The sequence below is a fragment of the Asparagus officinalis genome, chromosome 3, assembly GCF_001876935.1.
Source record: "Asparagus officinalis chromosome 3, Aspof.V1, whole genome shotgun sequence".
NCBI classification, from domain to species: Eukaryota; Viridiplantae; Streptophyta; class Magnoliopsida; order Asparagales; family Asparagaceae; genus Asparagus; species Asparagus officinalis.
In genome coordinates, this window is record NC_033796.1 from 65,689,768 (window position 1) to 65,696,403 (window position 6,636).

Here is a 6,636-nt window from a genome sequence, read left to right on the forward strand (position 1 = left end):
AGACATGGTTTTTTCTGACTGTTCCGGGCACTGTCCGGGTCATTTTTGACGTTGTTTTGGATTTTGGTCTCCAGGTTTGGCGTTGTTTTGGTGGGTTCTTAACCACATCTTTCTGCTTTAGCTTTTTCGCTTCTTGCACGAGAATCCGTGCATGCGAGAGTAACGCACGGCGTTTTTGGATCCGTTCTTCGAGAGTTGAACACATCCTTTTGATGCGGATCCATTCATTCTTTGTTGGTTTGGAGGAGTTGTTCACTAGCTGTTGTGGCGCTTAGCGCCTTCTGGACTTCAGATCCGCATCATAGCGGATTCCATTAATTAGCTTCAAAGCTTTGGCTAGCTGGCGCACGAGACGTTGGCGCCACCTTTGACATGATCTCTTTGATAGAGTGAGCACGTTATTAGTAGTTAACTCCATGTTTAAGGGGTTCAGATTTGCGGCTTCGGCTTCGTGGGATGCCGGCGGGGCGTTGTGAGGCCCAAATGCAGCAACGGTGAGGAGATCTTCTTCTTGGATCTTCGAAGTCGAAGTCTAGCGAGCTTTCTTTTAGGCGGCCCTTCTATACCTACGAGGAGAGGTGGATCTGGAGGAGGAGGATAAGTACTCCTCGTACTTCTGTTGGTCGAACTCGTATTCGACCTCTTCTTTAACCGAAATACAGATCCGAAGTTGCGAGACATCAGCCTTCGCAAAAAAGGTTGTCAGCTCCTACTGTGGTCGCCAGCGTGTTTGTATCAAAAGTTTATTTCATTGCTAACGAACTCATTACAACCATTTATCAATTACAAGTTCAAAATAAGAAAAAAGTCGATCTTTTTGTAAGATCTCCTTATATAATGAAAATAAAAAAAATCATAACTCTTGTCAAACTAAACACAACAACAGTTTATCTCCTGTTGTTCTCATGGAAACTTCGCTTGTGCCGGGGACGCGTTAGTCCGTGGACCATCACAGATCAAATCCGGTTAACAGAAAAAGTTAATCAAAGCTCTTACTTCATGAAGGAAGTAATCACAGAAGTGGTAATCCCGACCAAGCGAGATTACGACTCTTCTCGAGATTAAGACCAAGCTTAATCCGGAGGAAAAGGGGGGAAATAGGTTTCAGATCCCTCGAACTCTCTCTTTTTTTTATTGAGGAACTTCTCTAAGATCTGCTAACCCTCTGAAATTCATGCTCCACTCTCCACTTTGATAGCACTTCACCCTCTTTATTTTCAGCCCTCAAAAAAATGAACCCCCAGGCTTGTATTTATAGGCTTCGGTTGGGGTTTTTTGGATAAGAACGATGGATTTGGCCTTATCTTCGGTTAACAACCATATAGCCACATTTAGAGATGACATCTAGGCAGTTATGAACCTCTGGAACAAAAGAAATCCTGTGAAAACCTGTCTAAAACCACCAAAACGTATTTTCAGATAAAATCTGCGCAAGTCACTGTCTGGTGGCTCGGCCTTGGCTGAGCCACCATTTGGTGGCTCAGAGCCACCATTTGGTGGCTCGGCCCTAGGCTGAGCCACTAGCTCTGGCTGAGTTTGATTTGGTACGACTCGACCGCCAGTGGCTATTCTGGTTTTTTAGGTTTTGACTTTTACGTTGTTTACGCGTATTTCGTCGTTTCACTAACTGGTACGCTTCACCGATTCGGTTTATGTGTTTCGTGAACGTGCGGATTGCTTGATGGTGGCTGACGGGCGTGCAGGCCACCTGTTTTGCTGTTTTGGTGGCCGATGAGCGTACGGGCCACTTGGCGGTGGCCAGTGAGAACGCCTCGGAGCTGGCTGACGAGTACGCGGGCCACTTGGAGGTGGCCGGTGAGTGCATAGGTCACTTGATTTGCCATTTTTGTGGGCGATGAGCATGCGGGCTACTCGGAGCTGGCTGATGAGTGCGCGTGCCACTTGGAGCTGGCCGGTGAGTGCACGGGTCACTCGGATAAACCTTATCAATTTGGATGATGACGATTATCATCTCCTCTTCATCTCGAGCTGCATGCGGGGACCTATAGGCATTTTTAGACGCCTACAACATCGTACTAGGTACATAGTGCATCCAGGCACAACTAAAATATACAAGAACCTAAAGAGACACTTTTGGTGGAGTGATATGCGTAGGGAGATTACAGAGTATATGACTAAATATTTTACCTGCCAGCAAGTAAAAGCAGAACATCAGAGACTGGCAGGGATCCTACAGCCTATACTCATTCAAGAGTAAAAGTGGGCAGATATTTCTATGGACTTTATTGTAGGATTGTCGAAGATGAAAAAGAGGAAATATTCAGTTTGGGTAATAGTTGATCGGTTAAAAAAGTTGGTACATTTCATTCCAGTGAATACAACTTATACAGCAGAGACATATGCGAGGATTTTTATCTGGGAGATAGTTCGATTGCATGGAGTCCTGGAGACAGTTGTATCAGATTAGGGCTCAGTCTTCACATCTCATTTCTGGAAGAGTTTTCAGGATGCTTGTGGCAGCCAGTTGTCATTCGGTAGTGTCTTTCACCCCTAAAAAGATGGTCACACAGAGAGGGTGAATCAGGTGTTGGAGGACATGCTTAGACCAGAACTAGTGAGACAGACTACAGAAAAGATAGCAATAATCCAGGAGCACATTCTTGCAGCGTAAAGTCGTCAGAAGAGTTATGCAGATCAGAGATGACGACCATTAGAGTTCTAGGTTGGGGACTATGTCATATTGAAAGTGTCACCGATGAAGGGATTTCAATGATTTGCATTAGAGTTCTAGGTTGGGGACTATGTCATATTGAAAGTGTCACCGATGAAGGGATTTCAATGATTTGGTAGATGGGAAAAGCTTGCCCTATGATATATTGGTCCATTCATGATAGTTGAGCGTATTAGAGCTTTTGGTAGATGGGAAAAGCTTGCCCTATGATATATTGGTCCATTCATGATAGTTGAGCGTATTAGAGCTGTTTCATATGGCTAGATCTTCCAGCATCGATGTTGAGTATACATGATGTCTTCCATGTTTCGATGCTTAAGAAGCATCTACGTAACGAGGAACAATAGCAGGTGATAGACACGCCAGAGGTAGAAATTCTTAATGATTTGACTACTATTGAAATTCCGGTGTGTATTCTTGCTAAGGAGGAAAAGAAGCTTAGAAACAAATTGATTCATCTTGCTAAAGTTTAATGGAACCGGAAAGGACCTGAGGAGGCTTCTTGGGAGCGTGAGGAGGAAATGAGTCGCGACTTCCTACACTTGTTTGAACAGGTAATTTGATTGATTGATGATGATCTACTTTTGTTTATGATTTGTTATATGATCACATTTATATTTACCGCTGGAACGAGGGTATTAATACTTAACTCCTAATCATTCGGAACACATGGTATATATACGGGGAGTTCCTTATTTGGATTTTTCACCAGACGTACTTGTTCCGCTTAGTTAGAGTTTAAGTGAGAGTATTCGCATTCTAGATGATTAAGTGTATATATTGCTATGTTTTATATCTCGGGATTAATAGTACAAGATATGTACGGGAGGGTTTCCTTATCTAGATTATCCCCTCTTGGTGCTTTTCTCATATTATTAATCCTTATGATACGATTGTGGAATTTCGGGGACCAAATTCTTTTAAGGGGGGAGAGTGTAAAACCCCGTAAAATTTGAATATTATGTGAAAAATAATAATAAATATGTTATATGGTGATAAATAACATATTTTGATGTTTGAATATGCTATGGATTGATTTGAGATCAATCCAATGTATATATACGAATATAGGAGTGAAATCATGCACGGCATGCACAAGCTTGAATCTGGAAAAACGACTAGTTAAGAGTATTTATGTTTTATATATAGATATAATTCGAATCTGTAAAAACTTAAAAGATGAAAGTTGTAGATCTCTTCAACAGATTTCCAACGCATCTTAAATCACCTATTTCTGAGTTCGGATGTGAACGTTACAACTAAAACAACAAAGTCATGCACACACAGATTTTTCCTGATAAGCCGACTTATAAGTCGACTTACACCAAGTCGACTTATAAGTCGATTTACGGGCTGTTTTTAGTTTTCTTTCGGGTTTTTGGGTCGTCTCCGTGTTGTTTCGATCCCAAACTTATATATACTTATTTAAACCCTATTTTGCTGCACTTTTTTGTGAGAATAGAGCAGCCACCCCTCCTCTAAAACCCTAGTTCAAGTTTTTGAGTTTTCGATAGAGTTTGGTGAAGGATTCGCCGAGAGGAAGGTAAGATTTGTGTTTGTACCAAAGGAAGAGGTCTTGCATGCGTGTTGGAAGTATCAACAGCGACATGAGGCAAGATTATCTTCGTCCAAACCCATCCTAATAGTTAAATAACTAGTTTAGATGTTTAATATGATGTTGAATACGTGTTTTTATGCTTTAATCTTAACCTGTGGTGTTAAAAGTCAGATTTTTGATAATAAATCTTAAATCAATGCTAGATCAGTAATGTTTTATTGTTGTTTATGATAGAATAATGATCATGATCTTTAGGGTTTCAATTATTTTTGTTTTAAATCTTTTAAACATGCTTAACTTATGTAATAACCCTATTTTGATGTTAATTTATCTTTTCATGCTAATTAATCATGCTTAAACCCTAGGTTTGTGATACCTAAATAACTTAGACATGTTTAAATGAATTTTATGTCTCCGTTCACATCTATAAATGATCATGCTACAGCAATCATGTGATATTTCATGTCTTTATTGAAAATCTTGTATAATCATGTTACTAACCCTAATTAGTTTTAATCCAAATGCTAAATCATGTAATCTGATCTCTGTGAATTAGTTGTACATGTTTATAACCTGGTTCATATGTTCCATGTTGAATAGAACGAGTTTTGTTTGAGAAATATCGCAGAAAACATCGAATCAACCTGGAAGTTGGCTAAGTCAACTTATGAGTCGACTTGCCACAAGTCGACTTATGTTTATAACCTGGTATTTTTTAGATTTTATGAGTTTTGTTTTTGCACTGTTTTGAGACGCATTCGTGGGATTTGAACCGCACTTTTGTACACGTACATTCACGAATACACCTATACAATATCGTTGCACACACATGAGTAACCTAAAGGGGGTTTTGACAAGAGTTGGATTGTTTATAATAGAGTAGTGATAGTTTATACACTCTTTGGATATCGTTAATGAGCACAGCTCAGCACTATATGGGATAGTACATTGATATACCAGATATACACAGTTTATGCATAAGATGGATATCGTTGATGAGCCCAGTTTAGTGCTATATGAGGTAGTGCGTCGATATTCTATATGTACAGGCCATTGAGTCGGGTTTGGATGTTTTGTATAATAGTCCGTCTGCATGAGTGTGCGATGAGGCTGGTAAGCCATCTATTTATGGTGATTGTGAGTCATCTATTTGGATACCTATGTGGTAGGCCGTCCCATACTCAGGCTACGTACTGAGATCACGATGAGACTAATAAGCCATGTACATAGTTCAGGATACCTACAGGGTAGTCCATGACTTGAGACTGTTGATTTATAGCCTAAGTTTTAGGCAGATGACAATTATGAGTTCAATTCATCTTTGAGATATATGGCCGAGATACTTTGCTCTTGAAAGTATACGGGATTATATGTTGGTATTTATTTTGTCTCCCCAATAATTGTGAAAGATATTATAAATACGATGTAATGAGGTCTTTATATTTCTTTACTATTTTCTTTACTTATTAGTTGGGATCAACGATTAGTAATTCACAATTTGAGATATATGGTATATACATGAGGGTTTTCTTGTTTAGATTATTTTGCTCGAATTAGTAATTCACAATTTGAGATATATGGTATATACATGAGGGTTTTCTTGTTTAGATTATTTTGCTCGACGTACCAATCTCGTGTTGTAAATTTTTAATTGTTGATCTGATTAGTTTGTCTTTTCCTAGTTTGGTGTTAATGTTTAGATATCTACAATTTGATACATATGATATATACATGAGAGTTTCCTTGTTTGGATTATTTCGCTCGACGTACTATGTCTCGTGTTATAGATTTCTAAATATTAATTCTAAATGATAGGGAAAAATAATCTTCGTAGACTATGCTTAATAGATAGAGCATTCACTTCATCTAACAGTCATTCCCCTAAGGGCGGATGGAGGTAATCTTGCTTTAGCGCTCTGACACTCTTGTTGTTGTTCTTTTTGTTTTAAACTTCCTTTCAGGCAGTGTCGAGGCTCGAAGTGTCGCAGGATGACGGAGTTTTGCATAGTCGTTGTTACATGAGTTATTAGTTGAGGCTCCACAGTAGATTTTATGTTTTATTTAGACATTATAGTTTCATTCTTATTTTATAAAGGCAGTGTGCCTTAGTACGATTCTAGTTGATTCATGTTGACATCCTCATTATTTCAGTTTTTAGATGTATTATAGTTGAGACATGATTCTTAATATTTATGAAATATCTCTTCTATATCATGTCTATTGCTTTTATTTCCCTTATTTTGCATGTTTTGTACCTGCACTTTTATTTGATTCCACTAGAGGATATTGGTGTGATTGGTGAAACGTGTTTATGCACAGTGTGGGTGCATGACAAGTTTGACAAATCTGGTTTCACCTTGGACTGTTGCCTTGTGTGAAACTGGGG